Source organism: Rhipicephalus sanguineus, chromosome 2 (genome assembly GCF_013339695.2).
Source record: "Rhipicephalus sanguineus isolate Rsan-2018 chromosome 2, BIME_Rsan_1.4, whole genome shotgun sequence".
NCBI lineage: Eukaryota > Metazoa > Arthropoda > Arachnida > Ixodida > Ixodidae > Rhipicephalus > Rhipicephalus sanguineus.
Window position 1 is genome coordinate 99,824,575 of NC_051177.1, and position 24,631 is coordinate 99,849,205.

Here is a 24,631-nt window from a genome sequence, read left to right on the forward strand (position 1 = left end):
GTTTTTGCCTAAATAGAATCTTGTCTCAGGCTAGAAATATAGTGCGAATTTGTTTTCAGTTGTGTTCGTTGCGAGCAAAGAAAAATTATATTACCGACGTGGCTCATGGAAAGAAGCACGTCGAATGACTCTTCGAGCATGGTAGTGCCTTCAGCAAGGTGATCGTATGCAACAGTGCATTGAAAAATGAAGTTAAATGGAGACATATTTATAACGCAGAAGGTTCAATTCATCCAAACCTCAACGTAGCTTGCTCTTTCTTAGCGGCTAGTAAACACAACCAGCAAACAGCTCCACTACTCTGAAACCTGAGGAAGTGCGTAGCACGGACACCCAGCGATTCCAGTTCGTAGAGTTCCCACTGCTCGCTTTACCAAAGCGTCAATTACGCCAATGTTTGAGGTAAGCATGTAGCATTCCCCCGGCATTAGTAGAATCTTGCTAGGGAGATTCGCAAACTCGGTGTGCGACATGTGCGCTACTTTTTGCTGCGCTTTATCGACTTCCTGCTTGTTACGACAGTTGAGATACGCGTCGTCTGCAGCGAGTTCCGTCAAGTTGTTTCCCCCATCAGATGTAGCGACGCAGCGCCGGCGAAGCGTAGGGGGAGGGCCATTCGCTCGCTCGGTAAGGTGGTGGCGCCCTCTCTTGCACGGCTCCGGTGTCAACCGCAGGTTTCCCAAACGTTTTTAGCAATTTTTGTTAATTATTGCGATTACTTCTAAGATATATTCGTTAATGACGTTATTTTAGAACTTTCTCGTTTGTTTCAACCGGGGTTTGACCATTGCTAGCCTTGTTATGGTCTTAAATGTAAACATTTCGACAGAAGTCTGTCTGGCTGGGTGGAAGAATTAAGAAGTTGAAATACCTCCAGCCACAAATTCTTGGAGGAAACCTGACGTTTCGAGACCGGCTTGGTCTCTTCATCAGGGGTGACTGTGCTGATCAGGGGGGCTTCGTCGCAGCTTGTTTTTGGCTCCGCCTGTCTCTTTCCCTCACATTCCGGAGGCCGTGCACGTAGATCGGAGGCATTGTTCCGAGGGACCGGTTCACATTCGCAGGTGTGTTCTGGATGTGCCACGACTCGAGTAAGAGCCTCCTTCCCAGATTCCTTTCCGTTTCTATGATGGAAGCGCCCTCGAAGTCAATTTTGTGGTCGTGCTTCTCGCAATGCTCTGCAAGGGCACTGCGTTGTATTTCCATCTTTCTGACGTCGTTTTTGTGTTGGCGCATCCTTTCCGGGAAGCACTTACTCTCGCCTATGTAGCTCGCTGGACAGTCAGCACATGACACTTTGTAGACCACGCCCTGGTGTTGCTCCCGGGATGGTCGATCTTTCGGCCGCGGTAGTAAGCGAGCGAGCGTTGAGGCCGGCTTGTGAACCACCGTGACCCCAGCTTTTCCGAGAACCCTGGCGAGCTGTTCGCTAGTTCCCGGAACATACGGGATGACGACTCGTTGGGCTGGTTTCTTCGATACCATTGTATCCGGTGGGGTGGCCAGCGTGGGAGGGGGGTCACGTGTGTCGTTCGCAGATGCGTCTCCGCGGTGGGGAAGCTGATCTCTCGGCATGCGGCGTGCCACACGGCGGATGAAAGCTGTCGTGTATCCGTTCTTTCTTAACTCGGCCACGACCCTCTCTTCTTCTCTCTTTCTCTCTCCTTCTGATGTGCAAATGGCTCTTGCTCGTGAAAAGAGTGCCGACACCACGGAAGCTTTGTGGGCAGTGGGGTGACTCGAGGTGAAATGCAAATACCTGCCGGCGTGCGTTGGTTTTCTGCACACCGAGAAGGTCATGCGTTCGCCTTGTCGTCGTACTAAAACATCGAGGAACGGTAGCGCTCCGTCTTGTTCTCTTTCCACCGTAAACTGGATTGCTTGGTCGACGGAGTTAAGATGTTCGAGGAAGCTGTCTACCGCTGTTCTCTTTATGATGCAGAAGCAGTCGTCCACATACCTCACAAATACTTTCGGCCTTTCAATAAAGGAACGCAGTGCCGCCTCTTCTACGTGCTCCATTGCGAGGTTCGCATCTGTAACGGAGACGGCTGCTCCCATCGCAGTCCCGTTGGCCTGTCTGTAGAAGTCCCCGCTGACACTAAAGTATGTTCCCTTGAGGCAGTACTCCAGTAGGCGGCACAGCTCATCGGTGCTCAGGCAGGCTCTTTCACTCAGGAGTTCGTCGTCATTCAAAGCTGCCCGTGCGCAAGACACCGCTAGTGTTATGGGCACGCTGGTGAACAAGGACACGACGTCGAACGAGACGAGGCACTCATCACTGCTCACGGTCACTTCCTTCATGCGCTCCACGAAGTGGCTGGCGTTGCGTATGTGGGTTGGTGTTTTTCCCACGAGCGGCGCCAGAGTCCGGTGGAGATACTGGGACAGCGCACGGAGTGGAGAAGATGCAAAATCCACGATCGGACGGAGCGGGATGGTGGGCTTATGGATCTTTGGAAGCCCGTAAAATCCTGGTGCAGAGCCGTTCCTGCAGATGATCTGGAGATAGATGGCTCTTGCCTCTTGGTGTCCTTTGAAGATATCCGCCAGAAGCTTGTTCAGTTCCCTTTGGACTCTTGGTGTGGGGTCTTTCGTCAGCTTTTCATAGGCCGGGCTTTGGAGCAAATCCTGAACTTTGTCGTCGTACGCCTCCCTATCAAGCAGGACCATCGCGTTGCCTTTGTCGGCCAGGAGGATGACAATCTTTTCATCCTTTCGGAGCGCACGGATCGCATTGCTCTCCTCTCTCGACAGGTTGTGCTCACGGTGTTTTCCTATTTTTGATAGTACACCGATGGTCTTGAGACGGATGTTCTCTCGAATTCCACTGTCGAGTCTCCTGATGCCTTCCTCGGCAGCCGCAATGATCTTTGGTAGTGGCGGACACGTCGTGGTCGTGTTAAAATTGTGTCCCTTTGCCAGCACGTCGGGTTTCCTCCAAGAATTTGTGGCTGGAGGTATTGTTATGGTCTGTATCGAGCGCTTTACTGCGAACGGGATCACGCCACATGAGGTGCATGGATGGACGACGAGCCGGCCCCCTAAAGTGTTCCTTACTTAAAGGGACACTAAAGGAAAATAACAATTTATGTCAGAGTGAAAGCCCAATGTATGACAACTTCTAAAACGGCAATATTATCAACAGCAGTGCCCTACTAACCGAGAAATTAAGCTAAATGTATCACATGATGAGCGCCACGAGTGGGACATCTTCGAAGTGATCCCGATGACGTAGGGAAGTCGGCCTACAATAAATCACTATTAATCAAACTAGCAGCAGTAAAAAAAGAACATTCCGAGCATCAAAAGACGTAATAAAATGCTGTTTGTTCGTTTCCGCTTGATTCATGGAAAACGAAACCTCCGTGGCGTTGCCATGGGGAACGGCGCGCGTGGTTAAAAGGTTTCGTTTTCGCCGAACTGTGCCTCGCCCGTCTCAGTGGTAGTTTCGGGATCGCGTACTGCCGTGCGTGCTTTGCGCGCTCGTGTAAGTCGCTCTGACAGAAAGTTCGACAAAATGCCGCATGCGTGTGATATTGCCGGATGCCCGAATGGTGCACAACGCCAGTGCGGCAGCAAGGAAACCGGTGTGTCTTTTCACTGGGTGCCGCGGAATGAACCCTTACGCTCGAAGTGGTTTAGTGTCATGCCATTGCGCCAGTGTGCTAAACAGTCAAAACCTCTGCGTGTGTGCTCGCTGCACTTTCGTACTGAGGATTACGAGACCAACCGCAACTTGGTGACGGCTTTGAATGTGCCCATCCGAGCAAGTCTTTGCCGCAGCGCCGTTGTTGCTACTGTGGGTCCCGCTACTTCCGCTCGGCTGCTACTAGTGTCGGCGGCCGCGCAGTAAAAGCGGGCAACGTTGGGCATGGCAGCAGTGACGTATGAGAGTCGTATTTTCAGGCGGGAGATTTGAATCGCGCTAACGCGATTCGGACCACTAAAAACGTGATTTTATTTCAAAATAAGCACTTCCTTGGCACAAAAGCAGCGCTACGAGGTTTCTGGACCGCTATTTCAACAATCAACGTCGACTTAATATTTGCCTTTAGTGTCCCTTTAAAGCAAGTGGTGGACACACTCGGGTACAAGGCTTCGCAAAGGGTTAAATATATGCTATGGGCAAGCTTGTCATCGTATAAGGGGCAGTCACACATCAGGCATTTTAATCCAGGTTTTTCTATGCCACATCTCTTTCTATTGGCACTGTCTAGCACTCCAATTATAAATTCATTTAAGTTCTTTAAAGTTGAGGAAATGCCAGGCGATACCGAAGCAACATCCAGAAAACCATGAGTAGCAATACAGTGCATCTCGGGAGGAACATACAGAGACAAGCAGGAACTGTCGGGACAACCAAGGGTAACCAGGGCAACAAGACTTTTTGGGACCATGTTTCTCAGTGTATCGTGTTTATGTTAGTTAGCGCCGCCAAGTAATCAAAGGCACAGTATGCCGTGGCCTCTATCTAATCAACTCGCACATCTGAAAAAAAAAAAGTTGCTCTGATGACTTTGCAGTGGCAGGGGAAATGAACGTGCCCAACGTCCAAACGTTTGACAAACATAGCACCGGTGCTGGCATGTGATAACGCGAGGTCCAAACGCCCACGAAGGTACGGCGAAAAAAAGCAGGCGGAGAAAGGAAAACAGAGTCGTGGAAAAAGAAACGATTAAGTAAACAGTGGCATCATACAAGAGGTGAACGCTGTTCAGAGGATCACGAGAATGCCGTCAAGCAAGGTCCCCTCCCGTCACGCACTGTTTGAAGAAAAAACGAACTAATGTGGATGGCGCATGAATAAGGAAGAGGTAGCCAAGGTGGAGGAAATTATGGTTAAGGAAGACCATGGCGTTTCCATTTATTTTTTCATCATACTCAAGCCCTGATGGTTGCGAAGGCAGGTCATCTTTTATGATGTCTTCCTTTGTTCTGTTTTTTCTTTGTTTTTTTTTTTGTTTTGTTTTTCCTGGCCATGCAAGCACGCCTGGTTGTGAGTATTGAGCTGCACGTTCTACGTGCGCTTGGCATTTAGACGCAAACGCTCTTTGGGTGCATTGGAACGCACGTAGGTACTGTGCCATGAAACTTTATACGTAACGTCTAACCTTAATATCTTCATCCTCTACTGTTTTTAGTTGCCTTGTCTTTTTATTATTATTATTATATTCAAAGTGTTTAAGGAGACGTTGGTGCCTAGGTATGGCTCCGGCTACTCCTATTCTCTTTCACAATAGTTTCCATCATGAAGTCGTCAATAATCATAAAGTAATGCAAAATTTACGCGCGAAAATGTCCATTCACAAAAGCAATCCTTGCACGTCATCAGTGTTCACGTATATTCACACGTCAGCAACAATGTTCACACACAAGAAACGTCCGCGCTTTGCAGAAGAGTTCATCAAGGCGATCACCCAAGACTCACTCGGTACTGCTGTCATGAAACACGAGAAATATACGAAAATACGCGAGGCATGTGACCAGAAGTATCTGGCAATAATTAACAATGCCAACAATACTTGTTTATGTCAAAAATTATCTTTCTGATATTCCTGATTCTTCTAAAAACTTGATCGCATAAGGACCGCTTACACTTCAGAGACAGAAGACGATAATGATGCAGCTGGTTACACCTAGCAACGCCAAATTAATTATTTTCTTGGGTCTTTATATTAAACGTCAAAATTCTCCATTTAAACAAGTCACCACTAGGTTGCCCTTGTGGCACTAGGAGGTTATTGTGCGATATATATATATATATATATATATATATATATATATATATATATATATATATATATATATATATATATATATATATATATATATATATATATATATATATATATATAAACGTTTTGCCAACGACTGTGGTAGGCTATAGACCAGCAAATTGTTAGTTATACAGAACACCTTGCTCTGAGTGCTTCCCTTAACACAATATCCGAGTGGTGTAAGCTATGGCAGATGTCAATTAACGTAAAAAAATCAGCCGTTATTACGACAACGAAAAGAAAAGATCCTTCACACATCGCTCTGCAGTCGACAGCACCGTGCAGACTAAAGTAAACGACCATAAATATTTAGGTGTGACGCCTACTGCAGACCTTAAATGGACCCAGCACATCGATAACATTACCGCAGCAGCACTACGCACATACATACATACATACATACATACATACATACATACATACATACATACATACATACATACATACATACATACATACATACATACATACATACATACCAGGGCTGGGCAAAGATACATTGAAATTGTATCGCGATACGATACAAGATACTCAGGCAAGAAGTATTGGAGATACAGATACAAGATACCGCCGCAAAAATTGTATCCGATACGATACTTGGCAATTGTATCTTAAGATACTTCGATACATTCTCAAATTTGGTATTATAGATCCATATAATGTAGCAGCAAACGCCTATGCACGAAAATGTCTTTACTGTGACCTATTTTGTTTCACTTGAATGAAATGTCTGTTAGTATCTCAAACGTTTTGCCCTTCTTGCTCAAAGCATTAGTTTTTGGAAGGAAACATTAGTTTCCTTCCAAAACAACTTATCGGGGTTTGTTTTAGCTTCCTAACAGGAGAACACTTTGTACACTTCGCTGACAGCGGTACTTGCTTTGCACAGCTTGCCGACCATCTAGCAGGTTGCCATATAAAACAATAACTTCAAAAGAAGCCTTCGCACGACGGGGCAAATACCGGTGAGGACTTTTTCCATATCTGTAAAAGACAGCTTGCACAATACTCTATATCCGGACAGGTGTACAGCAGCAACGACGCTGGTGGCGACATTTTTCTTCTTTTTTTTTTTGGGGGGGGGGGGGTTGACGCATGGTGTATACTAGGGGTTTGAGACCTTTCGCTAGCGGCCCGGCCCGCACACATGACTGTCTTTGTCTCATTTGTTTTTATTTTCTAAATAAGTAGGTTCGTGAGCTGCACAGGCAATGACTGGTCTCCTCAAGCATTCCTTTCGTCAGGAACATGTGATCACCATGTGCTAAAACATAACCGTGGTACAAAACTCTATATTTGAGAATCAGCGTCCAGATATCAGTCATTCTGTACATCGGTATCGATGTTTCTCGAATCCTGACTCCAAATCTCCTTCAGAAGTGACCTATATATACGATATGGGGAAGGCTTCCTTTCAAACGTCATTTTGTTCAAACTCTCTCCCACCATCTTCACTGTCCCGGCCCTTGCAACTAAATTTCGCCACTGCGGCCCGCTGGCTATAAGCTCAGATTGAAAACCCTTGTGTATACGTAGATGACATAAAACTGCAATGAATTTTCATATTCTACTTATCTGCCGGCGTAAAGGATTCTTTGTTGATATACTCACTAACGTGCAATCTTTTAGCAATTTTCCTTCAACGAGAGAACATATGCAACACAGAAACGTCTCAGACGTACAAAGCGTCTCAGGACACCGCCGCTATTCGCGCTATTGCCACTTGTAGCTCCCGTTACGTGGCGATTAGTAATGCGAAAAATATTTAAGAAAGCCTAAAACAGGAAAACAAATATAAGTTAAATAGAGAGGTGGTTGTGTATCAAACATTCACATTGAATGAGTACAGAAACACAATGCAGACGGGCCCCTTAATAGCTATGAGCATGAAGTATTGTCATCTTAAATGTTGAGACAATAAAAAATTCAGTGCCTATGGAAAATTGCCTAAACGGCTCGTTGGATGCTCAAGAGCAAAACAGAGCATTCTGAAAAACAAAGTTTCTCGAATCCCCTTCCTAACATCTTTAAGATGGCTCCTAATGATTTCCAATATTATATTGCAAACTCAATTTCGCTATTTTCCTAATCGGTAAGCAGAATGTTTTGTACTGTTTACTCAAGGTACGCCCACATAATTATATACTTGTTTCAACATCGCCTTGGCAACGTGTAACTGTGGAAACAGTAGTGGAAATAAAGTAGACAGATAGAACAATAAAGCAGAGATCTTATTTTGGGAGCGCGTTACAAAAGACATACTGCAGTGACCAGACCGGAAAAACACTGCACAGACTTAGGTAATGTAAGGGATGCAAAATGACAGCTAAGAAAGCACTTGTGCTAATAATAAAATTATGATTTCGTAAATTCTTTGAATAAATGTAGCAAGAAGTGAAAAACACGGTACGCGAAGATATTTCTGTTAGGTAAACACTTGCTCTTTTAGATCTAGCATCAGTACCAGTGGTGCTAACGTTGTTAGATTCTTATTTGCATATAAGTTAATTCATGGCATGCAAGTCAAACTTACATCCACGAGATCCTTGAAATCGTTGATATGAAAAACACACGCGACGCAGAGGAACCCCATTTTGCACACATCACATTTAGTTACGGAGTAAGACGCAAGACGCGAGAGAATCTTCAATAACGACACTGTAGCAACATCAGAATTTGCGCGATACACGCGGCGCAGGACAGTGGCTAAGAGCAAGTGTCGCGGCATTGGCGTAACTAAAAAGAAAAGAAATCGAGCAAACAAAAAGGTAGGTGGGCTGGGCGTAGACATCCGCGCGCTTGCCTTCCTCATCTTCTGCCCTCACTGGGATACTCTGGCGGAAAAATAAAATTGCGTCACTGCCCCAAGACTCATTCAGATGGCTTAGTGGTACCTGTACCAGCTTGAGAAGCGGAGCTTGGCCAGCGATTATTGTTTCGCACGGTTGTGTAGCGATAGAAGTATCTTGTGTCTTAAGATACACGATACATTATCGAATGTATCGGAAATACAGATACAGATACTCGTTTTTCGAGAAGTATCGCGATACAGATACAAGATACACATAGAGTATCTAAGATAGTATCTAAGATACATGTATCTTCGATACTGCCCAGCACTGATACATACATACAAAGAACTTTATTGAAGGACCAGAGGGACTGGTGTAAGGAAGTCCTAAGACCCCATCAACCAGTCGGCGGCTCCACCCAGGTCGGCACCGGAAGATGAACACTCTCCGCGACGGCCTGGGCCCTCCGGACAGCCAGTAGTTGCAGACCCAGGTCCGTGCTGTGTAAACTCCGCCGCCACGAGTCCTCGTCACATAAATCCGCCACCACATTCGCGGGGAACTGCCAGAGCATGTGAGCGAGCGAGCAACTCTCGAGGCCACAACGAAGACACTCGTCTTGAAAGTCCGGCTCTATGCTACGATACGTTCGCGGGCAGAGATATGTACCCGTCTGTAGGAGTCTAAAAGTGATTCTTTGGGCACTGTTGCGCCGAGCATTAGGAAGGAGAGAACGCCTCCTAGCCAGCTTGTAGCTAGACCTAATCTCATGGAACGTTGTCAGAGGATCCTTTCTGAGGTCAATGTCCCCCCCCCCCCCAGACGCCTCACCACCCCCCACAAGGTTCGTGCATTCACGTGCAAGGGTGTGGGCGCTGGCATTCGGATTAACCCCATCAATCCCCTCAACGTGCGCTGGAACCCAAGAGGCATGCTGACCACCAACCCATCTCGCGTGTCTGCGACCACTCCGCAAGTTATTTTTTTTAAATGCCTAAAACTAGCTCCTACCGCGATTAAGCTGCTCGCCTATAAGACATTTATAAGGCCGATTTTAGAGTACGCCAATGTGGTTTGGTTCCCGCATACGAAGACTAACTTAAGAAAACTGGAAGCAGTGTAAAGAAAAGCCATAAGATTTATCCACAACAGGTAGCGCTCGACCTTTCTGCTTTCTCCTACTCTTTTCCCGTGCTTTCTTTCATAGTTTGCGCTAAAATGTACCCCACAGATACAGGCGCGCAGACTCGCCAAATAACCTTGTAAATGCATCTAATCTAAAAACGCTGTCAGAAAGAGCGAAAGAAGCCCGCCTAAAATTTTTGTTTAAGTTTCTTAACAGCTTCAGGATAGACGCGTCAAAATACATTTCGTTTTCCGAATCTTGATTTACACGTCAAAAGCATGTAAATAAACTAACAGAATATTCATATAGTAATGAAACTATTAAACGTTCATTTTTTTTCCCACTTGCCATTAAGGAATGGAATCAACTACACCCATCTATCACAAACACTAAATCGTTATCGGAATTCGCCAATAAAATAGGAGGTACACAGAACTAGCATTGTCCCAATCAGATGTCATACTGCCTACTCCCATCCCCCATTAACTCTTGTCGGTTGCCTACCCTTGGCACAGCCAGGAACACGTTTACCGGCTAGGGATTTCTTTTCTTTTTCTGAAATACTTTTCATGGGATGTGATATTACTATTTCATTGTACAAATGATGTTCAACCTTACACGGTTTCACTTGAGTGATTTAATAAATGTATGCAAGTTCATCGCATGTATTTATGTAACCACTGTTTGTTGTAATATATTACTGTAACCTTTTTTTTTTCCTACAGTCGTTTGCATAGATTGTTCTGTAAGCCTTTCATATATTGTACTGACCTTTTGTATTGCCCTCCTGCTACGCTCTCAGCTGGGAGCAGCAGTATTGAAAATAAACACATGATATATATATATATATATATATATATATATATATATATATATATATAAAGGAAAGAAGTGTTAATTTCAAGGGCTCGGTTTATTTGTTATACACAATATTAATGAGAACTAACAGACAATAATGTCAAGGAAAGTATAGGGGATGTTTTTAGTAGTAAATGTAAGGTAATTGTGAGAAAGAAAAGTGGACGAAAAGATAGCTTGCCGCGGGCAGGGACCGAACCTGCGACCCTTCGAATAACGCGTCCGATGCTCTACCAACTGAGCTACCGCGGCGGCCAGCCCCCGTCCACTTTATATGGTTATATATGTGCATTTAAAACGGTGGGAGCGTCAGTCACGCCGCCAGTAGCCATGACGGCGAGTGTGGAACACTCTTGTTTCTGCCTGTTGGCGTCACGTAGCACGTGACTTATTACGAGCGGGCAGCTGACCATAATCCCTCGCAATACTACCTGAAAAGCATCAAGTCTGCCAGAACGGACCCTCGCTATGAATGAAGGAAGAAGTGTTAATTTCAAGGCTCGGTTTATTTGTTATAGCACAATATAATGAAACTAACAGACAATAATGTCAAGGAAAGTATAGGGGGATGTTTTAGTATAAATGTAAGGGTAATTGTGAAGAAAAGAAAAGTGGACGAAAAGATAGCTTGCCGCTGGTCGGGACCGAACCTGCGACCTTCGATAAACGCGTCCGATGCTCTACCAACTGAGCTACCGCGGCGGCCATCCCCCCGTCCACTTTATAGGGTATAATGTGCATTTAAACGTGGGAGCGTCAGTCAGCGCCGCCAGTAGCCATGACGGCGAGTGTGGAACACTCTTTTTCTGCCTGTTGGCGTCACGTAGCACGTGAACTTATTACGAGGGGCAGCTGACCAATAATCCCTCGCATACTACCTGAAAGCATCAAGTCTGCCAGAACGGACCCTCGCTATGATGAAGGAAAGAAGTGTTAATTTCAAGGGCTCGGTTTATTGTATACACAATATTAATGAGAACTAACAGACAATAATGTCAAGGAACGTATAGGGATGTTTTTCGTAGTAATGTAGGTAATGTGAAAAGAAAGAAAAGTGGACGAAAAGATAGCTTGCCGCGGGCAGGGACCGAACCTGCGACCTTCGAATAACGCTTGTAGCGAAGCGTTGGAAGCTCTAATGGGTCGCCCTCTCGAGCGCTTACTAGTGGGTCGTCCTCTTCCGCTCTTCTGGGACAGCACGCTCCTCGCGCTCAGAGTCGGCACCCCGTCTTGACTGTCGCAGTCGTTTATCGTCGCCGAGTGCCCGCTAATAAACGTCTTTATAATTTGGTGGAGGTGCTGGGCTTTCACAACAACTTCGGCCCTCATTCGATGCCCCTGGCTCTTCGATCCGTACCCTGCCGCCTACGATGCCTCAAGACGCCTCCCAGCAAACGGCCCGCCTACACCGACCTCCTGCCCAGGTGTGCCTCGTATCCGCGACCCTCCGGTCTTCACTGGCGCAGATGGCACCGACGTGGAGGACTGGCTCGCGATTTACGAGCGCGTGAGTGTCCCCATAAATGGGACGAGGCAGGAAAGCTGACTAACCTCGTTTTCTACGTCGCGGGTGTGGCGGGCTTGTGTACAACAACCACGCATCAGATTTTACAACGTGGTCCGACTTCAAGACCGCCATTATCAATGGTTTGGCCGCCCTGCCGTTCGTAAGCTGCAGGCCGAACAGCGCTTACGTGAACGCGCTCAGCAGGCCGGTGAATCATTCACCAGTTACATTGAAGACGTCCTCGATTTCTGTAAGAAAGCCGACGCCACCATGTCCGAATCAGACAAGATCCGGCACATCATGAAAGGCATCGACGACGACGCCTTCACCATGCTGCTCGCCAAGAACCCAGCACAGTGGCTGAGGTCACCCTCTCGAGCGCTTACTAGTGGGTCGTCCTCTTCCGCTCTTCTGGGACAGCACGCTCCTCGCGCTCAGAGTCGGCACCCCGTCTTGACTGTCGCAGTCGTTTATCGTCGCCGAGTGAATAAACGTCTTTATAATATATATAAGGAAAGAAGTGTTAATTTCAAGGGCTCGGTTTATTTGTTATCACATATTAATGAAACTAACAGACAATAATGTCAAGGAAAGTATAGGGGATGTTTTTAGTAGTAAATGTAAGGTTTGTGAAGAAAGAAATGGACGAAAAGATAGCTTGCCGCGGCAGGACCGAACCTGCGACCTTCGAATAACGCGTCCGATGCTCTACCAACTGAGCTACCGCGCGGCCATCCCCCCGTCCACTTTATAGGGTATATATGTGCATTTAAACGTGGGAGCGTCAGTCAGCGCCGCCAGTAGCCATGACGGCGAGTGTGGAACACTCTTTTTCTGCCTGTTGGCGTCACGTAGCACGTGAACTTATTACGAGCGGGCAGCTGACCAATAATCCCTCGCATACTACCTGAAAGCATCAAGTCTGCCAGAACGAGACCCTCGCTATGAATGAAGGAAAGAAGTGTTAATTTCAAGGGCTCGGTTTATTTGTTATACACAATATTAATGAGAACTAACAGACAATAATGTCAAGGAAAGTATAGGGGATGTTTTTAGTAGTAAATGTAAGGTAATTGTGAAGAAAGAAAAGTGGACGAAAAGATAGCTTGCCGCGGGCAGGGACCGAACCTGCGACCTTCGAATAACGCGTCCGATGCTCTACCAACTGAGCTACCGCGGCGGCCATCCCCCCGTCCACTTTATAGGGTATATATGTGCATTTAAACGTGGGAGCGTCAGTCAGCGCCGCCAGTAGCCATGACGGCGAGTGTGGAACACTCTTTTTCTGCCTGTTGGCGTCACGTAGCACGTGAACTTATTACGAGCGGGCAGCTGACCAATAATCCCTCGCATACTACCTGAAAGCATCAAGTCTGCCAGAACGAGACCCTCGCTATGAATGAAGGAAAGAAGTGTTAATTTCAAGGGCTCGGTTTATTTGTTATACACAATATTAATGAGAACTAACAGACAATAATGTCAAGGAAAGTATAGGGGATGTTTTTAGTAGTAAATGTAAGGTAATTGTGAAGAAAGAAAAGTGGACGAAAAGATAGCTTGCCGCGGGCAGGGACCGAACCTGCGACCTTCGAATAACGCGTCCGATGCTCTACCAACTGAGCTACCGCGGCGGCCATCCCCCCGTCCACTTTATAGGGTAATATATGTGCATTTAAACGTGGGAGCGTCAGTCAGCGCCGCCAGTAGCCATGACGGCGAGTGTGGAACACTCTTTTCTGCCTGTTGGCGTCACGTAGCACGTGAACTTATTACGAGCGGGCAGCTGACCAATACTCCCTCGCATACTACCTGAAAGCATCAAGTCTGCCAGAACGAGACCCTCGCTATGAATGAAGGAAAGAAGTGTTAATTTCAAGGGCTCGGTTTATTTGTTATACACAATATTAATGAGAACTAACAGACAATAATGTCAAGGAAAGTATAGGGGGTGTTTTTAGTAGTAAATGTAAGGTAATTGTGAAGAAGGAAAAGTGGACGAAAAGATAGCTTGCCGCGGGCAGGGACCGAACCTGCGACCTTCGAATAACGCGGCCGATGCTCTACCAACTGAGCTACCGCGGCGGCCATCCCCCCGTCCACTTTACTAGGGTATATATGTGCATTTAAACGTGGGAGCGTCAGTCAGCGCCGCCAGTAGCCATGACGGCGAGTGTGGAACACTCTTTTTCTGCCTGTTGGCGTCACGTAGCACGTGAACTTATTACGAGCGGGCAGCTGACCAATAATTCCCTCGCATACTACCTGAAAGCATCAAGTCTGCCAGAACGAGACCCTCGCTATGAATGAAGGAAAGAAGTGTTAATTTCAAGGGCTCGGTTTATTTGTTATACACAATATTAATGAGAACTAACAGACAATAATGTCAAGGAAAGTATAGGGGATGTTTTTAGTAGTAAATGTAAGGTAATTGTGAAGAAAGAAAAGTGGACGAAAAGATAGCTTGCCGCGGGCAGGGACCGAACCTGCGACCTTCGAATAACGCGTCCGATGCTCTACCAACTGAGCTACCGCGGCGGCCATCCCCCCGTCCACTTTATAGGGTATATATTGCATTTAAACGTGGGAGCGTCAGTCAGCGCCGCCAGTAGCCATGACGGCGAGTGTGGAACACTCTTTTTCTGCCTGTTGGCGTCACGTAGCACGTGAACTTATTACGAGCGGGCAGCTGACCAATAATCCCTCGCATACTACCTGAAAGCATCAAGTCTGCCAGAACGAGACCCTCGCTATGAATGAAGGAAAGAAGTGTTAATTTCAAGGGCTCGGTTTATTTGTTATACACAATATTAATGAGAACTAACAGACAATAATGTCAAGGAAAGTATAGGGGATGTTTTTAGTAGTAAATGTAAGGTTATATATATATATATATATATATATATATATATATATATATATATATAATATATATATAATATATATATATACTATATATATATATATATATATTATATATATATATATACCACCCCAAGCCATATGTCATGGCACGTGTAATTTCCCGGCCGCTAGGGACAGCGTAGCACGGTATTGAATTCCAAGACCTCTGTTTGCGATTGTACTGCGGCATCGCTCTGAGCGGACCTGAGCAGTGCAATTCCAGTGTTTTGTTTTACGCACAATGTTTCTTTTTTTTTTTTGCCCTTGCACGTATAGTACAGCCAAAGGCAGCCCGCTGACCACTGTTTATGTTGTTGCATTTTCGTTTGTTTGTCTAAGAAGCATGAGACTGGTTTTCGGCAGTTCCCAATATTGATACGGCTTTGTCTTCCTACCTCCTCCTTCGTTTCGTTGTGCCTCAGTTTTGGTGGTGGGTGGAGTCTCAGTCCCAACGCACAGCTGAAAGTCGGCTTACCGAAAATGCATTAACAGAAAAAAGAGGCGGGGGGGGGGGGATCGGGAGGCAAATCCGCAACTTTCTCTAAGTTAGATCGAAAGAAAGTTGAGCTAGTTTGTATGAATTCATGATAAAAAAAGGTAGGCCTGCAAACACGAAACACGGACACAAGAGAAGATATAGAGACAATACGAACGCCGTCGTTTATGTAGTCTCCATCTCTTCCGTTGTATCCGTGTTTGCAAGCCCAGTTATTCTTTTTTTATATATTACCTGAAAGAAAAACCTATCTCCACCCCTGACTCTCAGAAAAAAGGAATAGGCGTTCCAGAAGGTGTTTCCTGTGAGCAGCCTACGTATATAGGTAGAAATCAGCTGCCTGGATCATTTAGAAAGTTATATTTTTCTCTTCCTCCTCGAATCTCTGCAGCAGATTTCGTTGAAGATTTGAAACTCACCAAGAAAAGCCATACGAAAGGCAATGTGAATATGTGTTTCAACTACAAAGTACACATGTATTTGCTAGGAACATAAGATGCATAAGTCTCTGCACATCTAAAGGAGAAGAGGTCGAAGAGCAATCCGTCGCTGAGGAATGTCAATGTGTTGACGAGTGATGTATGTAATGCGATGCCTATACAAAAACCACTCGCACATTAAAGGACTACACGAACTTAATATGACGTGCTCTGTGATTCACACATTCCGAGCTTGATTTTCCAAAGCAAGCAAGAAAGAAAGAAAGAAAGAAAGAAAGAGAGAGAGAGAGAGAGAGATGAAGAAAGAAAGAAAGAAAGAAAGAAAGAAAGAAAGAAAGAAAGAAAGAAAGAAAGAAAGAAAGAAAGAAAGAAAGAAAGAAAGAAAGAAAGAAAGAAATGACATTTGAAGTAAAATCCTCGCATTGGCTCGAGCGAATGCTGTTTATTCTCAGCTGCACTGCACCGGCACACGTGCCATGCCGGCGAGCTTCCTCTCTGAAAATTTCAATATACGTGTACTTCTATAAGGTCGAGACGTCGTAGGAATACCGTCTGCTCCGGTGACATCATTGTTACGAAAGAAAGAAACGAAAGAAGGAAATTCGGACTACGTGGTCAATGACCACGTAGTCCGAATAAAATGACGCTTCAAAACCCCAGCGCATTTCGAAAATTGTCGACAAGGGACCTCGCAACCACAAGTCACATATTGTGTTGACTGGGGTGGGGTCAGTGACTTGCACTTTCCCAATACGCTTCTGTACAATGTGAACAGTGGGAATAGCAAAAAGAGGCGTCGGGAGCGTGATATTTGATGCGAGGAAAAGGATCGAGAGAAGTCTCAAGAAAAACGTGGAGTCTCGGCAGAGATTTACGGGTTGAGAGATGTGGCCGCGTAGTGGGGGGAGGCTCATATTTAATTCACTACGCGAGAGAACGCTCGGTTCGCGTCATGGCCGTGTAAATTTTCAAGTGTAACTCGCGTCGTGCGCCGATGTGTAGGACTGTCCACAGAAGGGAGCGAAGAGCAAGTACTTCGCCACTGTGGTCAACGCGAAGAGCAGGGAAGGAGGATGGAAGGATGTTCTATACGATAGGAATCAAGTTTCCTTCACTTCAACTTCACCATATTTTAGATGCGTAAACATTTCTATGCGGACTCTACGAGAAAGCTGTCTGTCCGTCCGTCTGTCACGTAAGACGATCGCCGCTATAAATAAATGAATAATAGAAAATAAGTTTTCCCTCCGGTGAGTGTATTCTGTATTCGCACACGTGGTGAGGGACTTTCAAAGGAATTTTTATCTTTCTTCAAAATTACATAGCACTGGTTCCACACAAAATACAGTTTCACGATCAATTGGCACTCAGTTACATTGGCACAGGTTCCACAGCAATGTCACACTCAATATTTCACATCACAATCGACATTTTAGCATACACACCACAAAACATTGGAGTGGATTTTATGTAGTTGGTAGTCCCTGTAGGGGGGGTGGGGGGACATGCAAGCACAACCCTGTTGTTAGTGATTTTGACAAAGGCACATGACCAACGTTTCAGGAATTCCTCCTCACCCAACACAAAAAATTCCAACTATACTCGCGGACAACTTTTCTTGGCATTGAAGCGAAGGCTACAGAGCCACAATGCACGTATGCTACCGCTAATGAATGTAGTCCCACAATTGCGTCCGTATTTTCTGCGTGAGATATATAAAATGCTCCTTCATTTTGTACATGTAGCTTTTTGTGACGGAACGCAGCGCACACAAACGAGATATCTGCATTGCTTTTACTTTACACGTTGTCACTTTGCGTTTTTGCGTTCGTGAAAAAGTCGCGCCTTTTACCCGTACCTTAGACGCTAAGCAGCGTTTCCGTCGAAGTGCAACGCTAGCCATCACACTCCACGGCGTTACGAGACGCGCGCCAAACCGGACTACTTCGCGTAGCAGTACATGTGCAGACGCTCCGCCCCCGTTGCTTTCCCTTCATTGCCAAGGAAAGTTGTCCGCGAGTATAGATGCATCAAACATAGTGATGAACGATTGCATGTGCCAATCTGTCCTTGTCTTTATTTATGAGCACTGCCCCTCCTACGTTGGCCAAGTTGGCCTGCAGTATTATCAAATAAATAAAATAAACAAATGAAGCAACGCTTGACGCGAAGGGCAGCAAAGTGTACAGACGCTTTAATCGATTAGTATTCTATATCAAATAATTAATTAATTAGTAATCTTTTAAGTATTTATTTGGTAATTAAAGCGAAGTGCAGATACACACGCCTTGCAGTTTAACACTTCAATCCATGTTTCTTTCTTAATTTTTTCTGCTGTAACAAACTTTAATAACACAAGGTTTATGACTAAATAAACAAATCAAAAGCTATTGCAAACATACATGTAGATTACGGAATTCTGGGCAATCGATATTATCCGCGAGTTAAAGGGGTACTCCGGTGCATTTTCGACTATAATGAGATAATGCCGTTTTCAAATAGTATTAACACGTCCTGTAACAGCAAGGATGGTTGACTTTGCTGAGAGACTAGTCAATAATTTTAAATAAGCAATAAACGATGAGTCGAAACCGAAACAGGGAGCTAAGCTGCTCCGTGCTGGGTACGCGATGACGTCACGAAGTGCGCTACACGGCGCCATGGCTGGCCAGGGTGTAAACATAGCACAGGCGCTTCTTCTATCACGCGAAGAGCAAGGTGGCGATGTCATCCGAAGCGGAATCATGCTGTGCCAGCCCGTCTCAACTTACCAGTGACGAGTTCAGCGATAATTGCTACTACTATAGCACGGGAGCATCGCCTTTTGATTTCTACCCACCGGAGCTTGAAGTAGCTCACGTGCCCCGCATCGATCTCCTCGTTGCTCAATATTGGGCGTGCTTACTGTAAGACCCGATGTCAATGACGACTAAGACGCTATGTAGCTAACAAAGCAGAACTTTGCTCGCGTCGTCGCCGCCTCATAGAAGAAAGCGTGCGCTGCAACAGTCTGCTGGGCGAGGCGGGTTCGGAAAAGAGTAGACACGTTACGTCACATACAGAGGGTGGCCCGCGTTAACAGGCGTGATTCCGGAATTGGCTGCCAATTTTAAAATTCGTTTTCTAAAAAAGTAAGTGAGTTACGGTTGTATGATTTGGCACATATCATCAGGGTACCGAAATGAACATATGTTGAAAGTTTATTTGAAATCAGTGAATATCTAAAAATCCCCGGAGTTCCCCTTTAGGCAACGTTTCTCGCTGTATTCTATTTCGAAACGTAATAAATTTTTTTTTACAGGACGTCTCACATGCGTTCTGTTTATCAAATTGTTGCGGCTATATTGTGATAAATTGTGCAGTCGAATAATACGTAGGATTTGTATATATTATCTGTAGTATTTTTACGTTGTTGAATAAAATCGTACTCTTGCTCTATATATGTTGAACTCATTTCCTTGTGTTAGCTTCCAAAAGAGCTTTATCACACAACTCTCCTCTTTTGGGAGCTGAGAATTTTTTTTCTTTCCATCAAATCATTCACTCCACGCGGAGTTGGAGAAAAAATAAAGATCCACGCATAATCGCATTTGGTAGTTATCTTTGTTGCGTTTTATACCGGTGTCACACGGGCAATTTTGATCGCGATCAAGGCCGATTCGGATTAGGTTCGATCCGGATCAGGTGCTGCTACACGATCACTTTTATTCGCAATCACTTCCGATCGGGATCAAGACGATCGCGATTTGCGCATCGCGATCTCGTTCCACATCGCGATCTGACTGAGCTCTGCGTCAATCTCGATCTGGATTAGTTGGGACCGCGTAGAAGCGACGATTGTTGATCGCCATCAAGAAATGCGATCCGGGTCTGCCCTAATCGCGATCAAAAAGTGCCCGCGTGTGACAGTGGTATTATTGTAGGTAGCAGCCATACTTGGATCGTGCTTTTCGGGAGGCATCGGCATGACGTCTTTCAACATACAGCACTAGTAAGCGTATCGAACAGTCAGCGTATCGAACGTTGTACCATGGCAAGTCTATCCCGCGACCACCGAAGTACGTGCTCGGCATCAAAATTTCGCGAAGTTTGAATTTCCCTGATGTGCACAGTACTCCCTGTCACCTTCACATCTCGTCCTGCAGAGGGCCTTAGTTTCACTTCCATGAAATTCAACGAAGCCTTCATAGAGAGTGAAGGCTTCGTTGTGACCTACGTGAATTCGCTGTAACCGCACCACGGCGGTTACAACGCATTCACGTAGGTCACATATGTTCGCCTCTGACAATCGTTCAGTACACATACTCAGTGAAAGTAAGATATCCAGTTGCAGGTCGCTAATTAATCGCAAAGCAATTTATGAGTTTCTCTGAACTTCCATCGTTCGGGAATTTTCTGGATGTTATTGTTGGGAAGAACAATGGTTTGTAAGCTTAGAGTTAAATTATTGCGTCCTTTGCGTGAAACGCTCACAAAAGATTATCCCCACGCAGTGCGACTTCACCAGCGTCGTTAATTATAACCTCCATCCGGAGAGAACACGAAATCCCCGCGATCATGTGGTCAGGCAGTCCTTAGCACGATCTGCGAAAGCGCGTGAAAGGTCATATGACTGATGGTTCGTAGAACTGTGTTTACCCAGTGCACGAAGCAAACTGCTAGTGAGATGTGTATACACATATATAACTTGAAGTGTATGGATACAAATGTAAGTTTCAGTTGCCCTCACTTGCGCTTCGAAGATTACTCTGTGCTTTTACGTAAGCCGAAGCGTACAAGGAACTTGAGGAAATAACATGTGTCGCTCGACAGAAACCTTGAGCCAGTTTAAAAAAAAAGAGAGAAAGTGGGAAAAAGAGACAGAGAGAGAGACGCCATTTTGGAGCTTCAAGAAAGCTCCGAGATGCAAACAGCCTGTAGGGCGCCTCAAGGCACCACACATTGCCTCAGCTATCATCCCGCAAAGCTATTTCCTCAATTAAGGCCGACTGTGAGTTTCTAGTCGGGAAAGACATGTTTCGTTTGTGAGTTCGGTGGGTGGTCTTATTGCCGTTTCTCTCCGCACATCTGCGTCACGACTGCTGCGTGCTTATTACGACTGCCTGTGTTGCGAATACAGATTACGAAATCACAGTGCGCTTGCCGGCTGAGCTGTGTTCCGGCAACTGCTAGGGTGCCGAGTTTTCGCTAGTATCTAAGAAATGCGCGCACCAAGCCTTCCTTGTGTATGAATTCTACGGACGCCTCTTTCGCAGTCTATCACCTCGCCTTTCTTCTCCTCTAATTTGCATTCTTTCACCCTGTACTTAGCACAAACGCCGCTCTGTCGTCTTGAAAAGTTTTTTTCGAGGTTCATTCGCAGTCATCTAGGAAATTTGCCGTCGCATTCTTAGCCCCCACTATTCATGCAGATGCAGATAACCTTACTGTGTTTATTTTTGCTTTGTCGGCTTTTTTTCTGTCCTCCCTGCAATGCCTTGTAGTACACTACAGTGTTTCGGTGGCGTCAAGGGGGAAAAAAATGCGTTTTTGGCTACGCCTTGATTGCGGTGCGTATATTACACAACTCTGGACACAACCTGAATTAGTCAAATCGAGGTCACGCCTGGTGCCAGGCCTGACCTCGATCACGCCTGGCACTAGGCGTGATACTGGCACCAGGTCAAATTAGGGCTGCGCATCCGCTATGTTAACTTGGCAGGTTAAGTGTGACGCTGCTTAGCTCGAATACGCCGGTTCAAAGTTCTCGGCTACGGCAGCCGCGTTTAGATGTGGGCGAAATGGGCAAAAACACCCGTGTAGTTGAATTTAGGCGCACGTTAATGAAACCTAAGTGGTCTAAATTAGTCCGGAGTCTCATATCTGTGTATCATTTTTGTTTCTGTTTTCAGTTTAATGTCACTCATCTTGCAGTACAACGGAAAGAGGATAGCTCAAAACTGTTTTAGCGCTTGCGACGATTCCATTTAGCTCAATATCAAAAGGCGATTCCGCAAAGATGCCACATGGAAGCAGTTTTCCAGTGACACATGGGGCCGTAATCCTGACGTTCACTCCGTCGACGACAGAGAGCCCGCGAGGCTCGTAAATCAGCAGCACTCTCCTAGCCAAGATTAACGACCACTTTACAGCCACAGAAATGCGCGAAGTTTCCTATACTGGACTCAGACATCGCTTTTCTCAGAAGTACCAAAAAAAAAAAAGGAAGTGATGCAAGTGAGTAATGCAAGTCAGTGAGGCGCCTTTTTTTTGTACCCTGGTGCATTTCGACGCACTCGCAGAGGCTTTCTAGTGGCACTTGTAGCTCTACTGCGGTGCAGTGCGTTTACTTGTTCAAACTGCTTATACTAGTGAAGCAACCAGCGTGTCCCCAATGTTTTCTCTTTGGTCGATATCAGCTCTTATGCAAGTTTGTTTTGTCGGAATTACAAAGCGTTCGTCGCCCATGTGTCTGGTGCAGTAGCTAGGGTCTCCACTAGACGGTAAGCGATATTTCGTAGAAAGCGTAGTGAAAGGAAACGCGACCAACAGTGAAAGTAACATCGGTGTAAAGGGACAGCGCAATCATAAAAATAGTAAAACATTTCTGGTTTTGATTTATTTCGCTAGTTGGGAGGCATTTAGGGTTTTCGATATGTCACACAAGAAAGTGCTGTATGTGGAGAGATACAACTTAACGACAATACAGAGTAGCTACAACTTTACATCGACTATTTCTAAATTAGTTAAAACGGGACTCACGAATGCGCTGCCTGCGCACTACCTAAGGTGAATGATCGAGAAACGAAACAGAACTTAACGCACCGTTACAATTGCACTGGCTGAGAAACTCAAGCTCTTCATCGGAAACAACCACTACAGTGGCATAATAGCCTGTTAAGAAGGCTAATGAGATTCGTGATCCTATAACCACAGTGGCACTGAGTCAACGCGACATCTCGGCATAGCATATATATCCACGTAGCAACATCGTGCTCGGCATATTTCATAACTACTACAGAACAAAGGCCTCTCCCACTGATTTCTGATTAAGTTTGTTTTGTGCCATCGGACACCGTCTTTGGCCTGCGAATTTCTTAACGTTGTCACGTCGACCAAATTTGATACAGAGATAAGTAACATCATCTAGATTGGGCGTCGTCCGTTATGTTTACAGTCGTTCTAAGCCTCTAGGGGAAGGGAAATATGACCACTACGGATATTGACAAAAAACCTTGGCAGCAAGGATAACGCCAGGAAGTTTGTTAAATGCAATAACGCCTTCGTGTACAAAATACCCTTAACTGGTGCGACATTAACACAGTGAACGTTGAAGAAAATCCAGCAAAACATTTAAATAGTGAAAGATGTTTTGATGCAACTGTTGTGCAATGACGCATGTGAAATGACTACCCTATTTACTAAGGCAATTAGAATCGCGTGTCGGTAGTTTGGCCCGCTTTATGCCGCTTTCGATAGTATTCCAATGCACCAGCAGTTTTATGTGTTACTAAAGCCCACAAATAGCTTTATTACACAAATGTTGGCTCGTATCACTTTAGCGCACAAATCTTTGAGGGCTGGGCTGAGATATATGTACTCTCACCTAACTGCAAGAACAGTTGGAGCCATTCCACTCTGTGAAGTTGAGTGAGCAGCCGAGCTCACAGGCACACTCCCGCCTCAGGTCCCGTCGGTGTCCTTCATAAGTGCGCTGCTCCTCGGGTGTTCTCACAATGAGCGGTCGACCCATACTTGCCAAACACGACTGTGCCAATGCAGCACCTAGACCCAATTGACGCGGCAAAAACATGTACGAAACGTGTACCTCTCCACTTAAGCGGGTACTGACACAAAATTTCGCGGCCGAGGATTCCCGTGAACATGTGTATATCATCTGCAAAATATGAACAGCGAATATCGTTTCGAAGGTATTTTAAATGAATTTTGAAGTTTGCGTGTGTGAGCAATACCCTCGCTCTATTGACACCCTCAAATGCCACCCTCGGTGACCCCTTACTTCCCTTACGTGACCACGCTGTTGCAAGTTATGATGACGTCATAGCAGCCATTTTTTTGCCGCGTTCGCTCCAGCAGCCTACATCTCGGCGGCAGCTCGCGAACCGCGCGGAAGTGCGTCACAGTTTTGTGTGCTGACGTGATCAAGCGCTGCACCTGCTTGGTGGTGATAGTTGCACCCGCAGGCTTCTCGTTTTTGAAACCGAAACTGCCACTGGTCGGTAATGAGGAACCTGTAATAATTAACTGTCGCGCCCTCCAGCAAACGATGTGCCGTGTTATGACTAGCAGGCCCCCAGGATCACGTTGCAGCAAAAAACGCAAGGCCAAACGTTTTGTGTCAGTACCCCTTCAAGTTTTCTGCATAGCCTCTGGGATCGGACCACCGGTGGTATTGGCATAGCATTGCCTCCGAGATCGGCCCACCTTTGACCGATCGACGATGTCAACTGGCGACGTCATCATGTAACAGCATGTACTGACGTCATTGTGTGACGTCCTCGCTTTCTCTGGGGAGGTCACGTGGTTTTTTTTCTGTTTGTGGATTGACGCGAACTGACGCCACAAAAACCAAGCAAGTGTTTCATTTACACCTCCGCTCTAAAACTTGTATTTGGATTAGCCTGCCCGAAGAGGAAAGGCCAGATTCCGCTACCTATTTTTAGGGGCGAAGCTCCTTTGGGTGTGGGTCTGTCCCTCCTCTGTAGTATGTAGTAGTAGTAGTAGTTGTAGG